The sequence below is a fragment of the Quercus suber genome, unplaced genomic scaffold (genome assembly GCF_002906115.3).
Source record: "Quercus suber isolate HL8 unplaced genomic scaffold, Cork oak 2.0 scaffold_64, whole genome shotgun sequence".
NCBI classification, from domain to species: domain Eukaryota; kingdom Viridiplantae; phylum Streptophyta; class Magnoliopsida; order Fagales; family Fagaceae; genus Quercus; species Quercus suber.
Window position 1 is genome coordinate 1,191,717 of NW_027069529.1, and position 8,961 is coordinate 1,200,677.

At 31.9% G+C, this 8,961-nt stretch overlaps 1 pseudogene; it reads right to left on the reverse strand.

Annotated features, from left to right (window-relative positions):
* Positions 1-287: 287 nt before the first annotated feature.
* On the reverse strand, positions 288-6,037 carry LOC112017135 (cytochrome P450 CYP72A219-like; annotated as a pseudogene).
* Positions 6,038-8,961: the final 2,924 nt, after the last annotated feature.

Consider the following 8,961-nt stretch of genomic DNA (forward strand, 5'->3'; position numbering starts at 1 on the left):
GTCAACAGGTTGTTTAAAATCGGGATCTTAGAATCAGTAGAATGGTTTTTAATTTGGGTAGGATTTAAAATATTAACATTTTACTTTAAAAATGAAAAATTACCAATAATAATGATGTATTTTTCTTTTTCTTTTCTTTTTTTACATTAGTCAACATTGATTCCTTCAATTAATGCAATAATGGATGTACAAACACAAACATAATAGAGTGGAAATCATAATATCTTGTTTCTTATTCTTTAGAAAATGAGTTTTTAATCACTAAATAGTAAATACAACCCCCCAAAGAAGCCATAAGGCACAATGGTGATAAATCTTGTTTAACTGGAACTACTTTTTGGTACTATATCTTATGTAATATAATGTGAGTGCCAAATTGAGATTGAACAGTTATGATTGAGCAAGGAGCATGAGCATAGGATGAGGAGGTCCCAAATGAGAAGTTCTGCAAAATGAGTGACAAAGCCATCTTGGTCTCTATTAGAGCAAAGTTTTGACCAACATATACCCTAGGATCCCCACTAAATGGGAAGAATGATACTGGGCCCTTTGTTGCCTTTGAAATGCCTTCTGAAAATCTCTCTGGGTTAAACCGATTTGCACTCTCACCCCACAGTTCATAATCATGGTGGACTAGGATTATTGGTAGAACAATCTCCACTCCAGCTGGTATTATCAAATTTCCTAGCTTGGTTTCCTTGTCATCTATTCGATGTAACGAAGCTGCTGGTGGGTACAACCTCAAAGCCTCATTCAATATCATTGTTACCTATGCCATGGATAACCAACTATTACCAAAGTGCATTTCTTAAAGAATTTAGTAAAATAAAATAAAATAAGTTCATTAAATTTTCCTCTTGAAGAGTATATGAGGGATTTTGAAGTTCATTTATGATAGATAAAATTTGAAACAAGATTTATTACTCAATCTACAAACCTAATCAAATTTGAGGTTTGCACTCAAATTAGTGGTCTATAGTCTATACTACCAACTCTAACAAAAGTTGAATATGCTAACTATCATGAGCTCAATAGAAATGGCTTTTACTCGATCAATTAACTAATATTGACATGAATCTTCATGGATGTGAATATTTCAACTTGGAAGGGCATTACATATAAATTTTATAGGAAAATAAAGAAAAATAAAAATCTTTAGGGAATACTTACAAATTTAAGGTGAGTTAACCCATTAAAGTGAGGTTTGTTCTTACCAAAGATTTGTAAAACCACTTCTCTTATACGAGCTTGCCAATTTGGATACTTACTCAACAAAACCATTGTCCAAACAAGTAAAACCAAGGTTGTCTCTTGCCCAGCAAAGTAAAAAAGCTTACATTCCTCAATTACATCCTTAGTACTCATTCTAGCACTCTTCTTGTTACCAAATTCCTTAATCTCTCTAGAATTCGATTCCATAAGTATGCCTAAAGTAATCATTCTGCCTTTGCCTACATTCTCCCTTTTGTTAATGATTCCCATTAGTAAGTCTTGTACTTCTTTTTCAATTTCCTTCATCCTCCTATGCATCTTAGTTGGTAAAAACTTGCATGCATAAATATTAGCTATTAGTAAATTGTGAAGATTGAAGACACAGAAACAAAAATTGTATTAATTATATTGTGATGATCTCCATTAATTTTTGTGTTTGATGAGATTGATGTTCAGGAAAGTAGGTCATAACCAATTTTGTTTCTAAATAAACAATAAAATTTGGAATTTTGTTCTTCATTGGATGCTCAATTTTAAAAACTGAACAGGACGGACTAGTTCAACCAGGAACTAGGAACTAGGGCCAAAATTGGTCAAAACCCCAGTTAAACTGGGAACTGGGGCCAAAATCAAATTTTTGACCATACCAATTTTTAAAACCATGATCAAACTTCAGATGCATGAGAATTTTAATTTGGAAGGTGGGTGAAGTATAAGTTGAAATTCATTGAAAGCTTGTTGTATTAAAAAAATAGCACATTCCTATCCCAAAAAAAATTAGCACATATATATTTTTAATAGATATTATAGAATTTCAACCTAAATAACATATAAACTAAATTGTAATTGGTTAATCCTATCTCAATAAAAATCAAATTTGACTTTTTTTTTTTTTTTCGGGGGTAAGAAACCAAATTTTGGGGTAAAAATAAAATTTGACTTTTTTGTTTTAGTCCTGGAAAGTATACAGATTGTCCTACTTTTACAACGAGTTGTGCTTGCTCTTTTTGGAGTTCAAATATTCTTCTTCCTTCTTTATAGCTACTTCCAAATGTTGTTCTTGAAATCACATTGCTTGACAAGTTTTCAAGTAAGGCCATATGTCTAACTCGCAAGATCCATTTTCAGAGATCAGCATCTACCATTGGCTAATCATATCAATGCAACTTTGATAAAATGCTAGTAACATAAGCTATAGCAATCGCAATGTGAATAGTTTAAATAATGAGAAATAGATACAAGATAATTTGCATTATTTTGTTCAACAAATCTCCATACATAACTTTCTTCACAAATGTTTTCATAGCTGTTGGAAATGACAAGTTATTAATGATATATAGCCCATATGAAAATCAATAACCATTTTTTTAAAGAGAAAAATCACTAATAATTTACCACTTCAATAATAGTAAAAAAATGTTATGTCTATATTATTACTCTATATTGTTTTTGATAGAATCTCAACTACCTTTTTAATATACATGTGGTTTGTTATATATGCCAAATTGCCGACAAACAATTACCCTTTCATTTATATAAAGAATTCAAAGTAGTTAAATTCTTTATAACTAATTCTATTCTTCTCTTTTATAACTATTTCTTTTCTTCTCTTTTCTTTTATTTTTTTAATTTGATTGCTATAGATGTTTTTAATTTTTTTTTTTTTTTTAGAGATAGAATTTTAAAATTTATAGCATCCACCTATGATAATTATTCTTTACTATTAAACCAAGATACTATTAAAAATATATATTTGGGTGTAGATAGGAGTCAAACTTTTCCCATTTGAGCAAACAAGAATCTAAGTTTAAATTTAATAGTTATTAGTCATATTTGAAAGTTTGAATGGACATATAACCTTTTGTTGTTGTTGTTGTTGTTGTTTTTTTTTTTTTTTTTTTTTTTTTTTTTTTTTTTTTGAGAAGAAAATGTACATATAATATTATTTGCTACACTAACATTAGTATTTACTGATGTTTGAATGTACCTAGAATTTTATTTGCACACAATATTTTTGGTCAACTATATTTTATCCAATAGATCAAAGGTAGTATTTTCTATTATGACTTTGAATTAATTAATGAAAGGTAGTATCTTGCAATAATTATATTCTTTGTGGTGACTAGTGTATGTAGTTTGAACCCTACTTCTCCCATTAACTACCAATCTCAAAAAATATTGTCACTTTTAAGTTACAAGCACTGCTACAACCACAAACTATTTTACAACATTTTTACAATTATTGATATGACAAATTCTTATTGGTTCTCATCTGAGTCCATTACTAACATCATCTTTTCACTTACTAATAATTACTCACAACATCATTAGTTTGTAAAATAATTTGTGTTTGTAGCATTATTCATAACCAAAACACAAACAATTCCCTATCGTGATTATTGTACTATACGTCTATACCTATAAGTTTTTTGTTCACTAACATGTGCCAGACAAACATTTGAAACATTGCTATAAAGTTCAGTACAGAAGTGTTTTTGTGTTGAACTTGGTGATTTGTACAATTTCACTTTAAAGTTAATCATGCTTCTAGACTAAGGTACAACATTTTTTATTAAAGTGATAACAATAATCTAATTTGGACACAACTATTGATTCCACACGGATTTAAAAAGATAAGAAATGTAATATATAACCTTCAACTTCTCTAAATGGAAAGCAGGGTTGATAATCTTTCTGTGTTTAGCCCATTTTCACCCTCGTAGTTTACTACTCCCATAAGTCACCTATCTTGGTGAAAACATCTTTGATTTGTTCAGGGCTCATAATGTTTACACAGGGTCTTGGAGCAAACCATGTAAAAGAATTCTTGCCTGCATATGTTCACGAAGGTTAGAAGAAAATTTGATATTTAAAAAAAATAAATAATATGTCCTTAATATTTTCACAACAAATCATGAGAGTTTGTTACTGATTATTATTAATGGGCAAAAAATGATTTCAACAGTGTATTTAAATTAAAACTAGTAACACTAGCTTTACCTCAAAAAAAAATTTGCCCCACCGCTACCAATTTAGATTCTAGTTTATAGTTTAATCAATCGGTCTAGTTTGTCTGGTTTGGATTTAAGATTTTGCCAGCTCCAGAAATTTTTCTCAGAGTAGTCATTAAAAAACTTAAATTAAACAAAATTTAATAAAATAAAATTTGAATATATCGATATCACAAAAAAGCGCAAATACATAAATCTTTAAAATTTTATTCTACGAGTTTTTATATTTTGAAATTGATTTATGATAGTTTCATTATCAATTCTATCAACTGCATCATTTTGAATGTATACAACCAAACAATCATTAAACTGCTAATATCCCATCCAATTACGAACATCTTGCCTAATAAGTAACAATATAAACAAAATACATCATCTTTTTTTATGATCTTTTCCAACCAATTTTTGTATTCTTTAAACTAATTAGTATTAAATCAACACAATACTCCATTAATTTCTTTTTTAGGGAAATCATGGCCAAGAAGTTGACAAAAACCTCTTTGTAAATATGTTATTCTTATTTCAACCTGATCATTAGGGTGAAAAGATGAGATGTTTTCTCACAGCCTATGATCTGAAAGAAAATTATTAAAGTCAATACAATTTTGCTAAGAATATTAATCTTGCAACACAAGTGATTTCTTTATAAGAAATTTATTGATGGTGCAAAATAATAAAGGCTAAACTATAAGTTCATTCAATATATTCAATTTAGGCATTCAACTGTAATATTAATCTTATTCAATAAAGTATTCAGGCATTACTTAATTTAGAGCATATGCGTATGTACAAAATATATCACATAAATCCAACAAATTCAGCTAAAGACTAAAATAAACACTAATAGTCTAGCCATTTGAAAATGTGTGTCTTTTGAGAACACAATTTAAAAATTACAATTAAACATTTGATTTGGGCTTTTGGGCTAAATTGTATTTGTTTGGGCAATTTTTGAGAAGTGTTACATTCGCAACATTTTCACAATAATTTTACAACAAATCCTAGATAAGTAGTTTTTATTAGTTCTAATTTGAACCTACCACAAAAATCACTTTGTTATCCACTAATAACAGCCAATAACAACTTACTACTTAAGATTTATTTGTGAAAATGTTGTAAAAAATGCATTTTTTGAAATTCTTTGGTTCAACCTTCAACGGACCAAAATTTTGGAGAGATCAAAATTTATTTTTAATGGACTCAAATTTTTATTTAGGGTGTTCAAGTTTTTTTCAGGGTAGTCAAAATTTTTTTCTAGGGTGGTCAACAGCCCATATTAATTTAAAATTCAAAAATTTTAAGGTATTAACCCAAAAAAAAAAAAAAAAAAAATTCAAGGTGGTCATGTGACCACCCTGAGTAACATGTAGAGCCGCCAGTGATTTTGGGCATAAGCTAATTCATAGTTGGAAGCTTTTAAATAGAAGGTACAGGACTTAAACAACCATGCATACTTTATTGTTATGAATTGAGTGAGATATAATTTGTGTTTGAAGCAACAAAAACTTTAGGTAATTAAGTTTAGTGTGGACATACATACCATAATGCTTCACTGTGTGATGATCAAAGAGGAGGACAAGCAGCAAAATATCATCAGAAAGGTCTATGGGTTTAGAACAATCTTGCTTTATCATCATAGAGCTATCCTTCGAGTCCCCAAAGAAAAGTCTATAGGAATTGCCCACAAGATCTTGCTTTCTTAAGCACCTCTCTAAATATTTTGGTCTTAACCATACCTAATTCAGAATGCATGACAATGTTGTCATTATAACAAAAATAACGAAGGTGGCAACTTTGCCCAGAGAAATTTCCATTTTTTTTTTTCTTTGTAGAGAGAGAGCTAGAGGTAGAAGAAAGTGAAGAAGAGATAAGAATGAACGTTTCTTCATCATGTTTTTTATAGCCCTTTCTTTATTGTCAACAAGCATTCACAACTTGTCCCAAAGGACAAGTTGTGAATTAAAAAAATAATATTGTTGAAAGTAGTGTGTATCTGATAATCAATGTAGTTTAGGCTGTGTTTGTTTTGGGTGTAAATGATTTCTGAAAAATGATCATTTACACCCATGTGTCTGTTTGGCTCCACTGGTAAATATGGTCAAATGGAATTTCATTTACAATTTGACTAGAAAAAGACCCCCTTCACCTGTAAAATGGTTTACACAGTTATTTTACCTTCAAACCATTTACACTCTCCTCTCACTCCTCACATGCCTCACTCTCAACACACACTCTCTCCAAAGCTTAGCTATGACCACTCACCCATCTCAGCAATAGCACTGCTCCGGCACCACCTCACATGCACCGAGGTGACAAAGCTCAGCTCCAACCACCCAAGCCGTCCATTTCCTCCACTCAATGGTGAGATTTCTCCATCTTTTCTTCCCACTCAACCTCACCGCCATGCTTCACTGCTGCATGTCTCCGATCCACCACCGCCATCATCCACCCCTGCCATCATCCAAGCTACCCTCCTCCATGAGCTCCGATCCACATCCAAGCTACCCATCTACCCACATAACCCAATCCTCATTTCGGTAAACCCACACCTACCTGATCTAGCTGCCGCCATCCTCTGTTGGTACCGATCTCTCTCTTTCCCGATTTGGCCATCGCCGTCCTCCGTTGGTACCGATCTCTCTCTTTCCCTCAATCTCTCACTCTTTCTTCCTCCTCTCACCAAGTATATCATGTATATATAGTGAATAAATAATTTTATTTTGATTTTTGGTTGTGTTAAGTGTATATTTTGAAATTTTCTGTTATGAAATTTTTTTGGAAGCTGAGAAAATGACTTAGAAAATGTGAAGCATTTGTAGGAAAATAGCATTTTCAAAATGTTACCAAACACGGAAAATCGTTTTCCAAACTATTTTCCATTGCAGAACCAAACACCCAGATTTCATTTTTTTTTATGGGAATTCATTTTCCCCTGCATTCATTTTACACTCGGAATTCAATTTACATTGAGCCAAACGCAGCCTTATACTCTAGAATGAGCTAGCTTAATGTTAGGGACATATTTAATGTAATTAGCTAATCCTTTGACAAAATGAATTTTACTTATAACTGAGTAGATCTAGGATAGGTTTAAGACTTCAAGAAAAATGTTGTTCAAGTCAAGTGTTAAGCCATGAAGATCTAACTAAGAAACAAGTGAAGAAAAGTTTGATAGCCCAAAAAGGAATTAACCCCTTGTGATAAATTAACCGATTAGTTTAGCCAAGTGAATTAATTAAGTTAATTAACATGTAAAGCGCGTGGTATCACAAAAAAATCACCAATAAACTAATTATGCAGCGGAAAATAAATAACACGGTGATTTGTTTACGAATGGGGAAAACCTAATGGCAAAAACCTCACCGGGTGATTTTTTGGTCACCACTCCCGAAATTCCACTATTATCACAACAAGCAATTACAAGTAAAGGAATCCCAGTACCTTATACCAACCTACAGTTGAAATCTTACCCCAATACCCAATTGGACTTGTTCTGTAGTGACAATTTTCCCTTTTGATGCATGGCTCCCAAGTACATGACTAACCAATTGCGTAGATCTCAGTACACAACTTCAAACACCAACTAGAAAGAGTTGTTGGCTGCAAAGTTCTTCAGTTCATCCACGATGAAGATCAAGAAGATGCTTGGTCACAAAACCCAAAGGTGCACATAAACAGCAACTTCTTCAAGAATGATGAACTAGGGCAAAACTTTGTCTCCAGTCACAAATTGCTTGAACAAACTTTACTCAATGCTTGTGAAACTTGTGTACTCTTTTACGGCTCTTAAAACAATCATTTTATATGTGTAGGGTTAGGAGAAAAGAAAACCCAAAGACACATTAACAAATTCCAAGAAAATCATATCAACAAACACCAACTAGAAAGAGTTGTTGGCTGCAAAGTTCTTCAGTTCATCCACGATGAAGATCAAGAAGATGCTTGGTCACAAAACCCAAAGGTGCACATAAACAGCAACTTCTTCAAGAATGATGAACTAGGGCAAAACTTTGTCTCCAGTCACAAATTGCTTGAACAAACTTTACTCAATGCTTGTGAAACTTGTGTACTCTTTTACGGCTCTTAAAACAATCATTTTATATGTGTAGGGTTAGGAGAAAAGAAAACCCAAAGACACATTAACAAATTCCAAGAAAATCATATCAAAATTCTGAAATTCATAAACCTCGACAGATAGGAGGTGTCGAGCAGGTGTCGAGCACACGGGCTTGAGCAGCTTTCTAAACCTCGACATATGCTAGCTGTCGAGTTTTAATGAATTTGCACTTCTTCTACTTGTTTCTTGGACAAACTTGATGACTTCAACACTTGATCTTGAAACACAGTTTCTTGAAATATAAAAAACACCTAGAACTACCCAAATATAAGTAAAGTGCATTCTGTCAAAGGATTAGCCAATTACATAAAAGAATGACATATGTTCTTAACAAGTGAATCATATATGTCCTAACAAAGTTATTCATTAAATCTCGACAGTAATCTCAACAGAAAGACTTCTATCAAGGTTTATAGTCAACTCGACCGAAGCTCGACACAAGCTATTTCTATCGAGACTTACGAAATCAAAACTTCCAGATCTAAAATATTTGTATAGGATTTCTTTTCTCATAACCCTAGACATATATAAGGCTTATTTTAAAGACCGTACCGCATGCAGAAAGTGACCAAGTTCATTATTCTCTTAAGAAGCTACTACATCTTTACGCTAAGGGTTTTG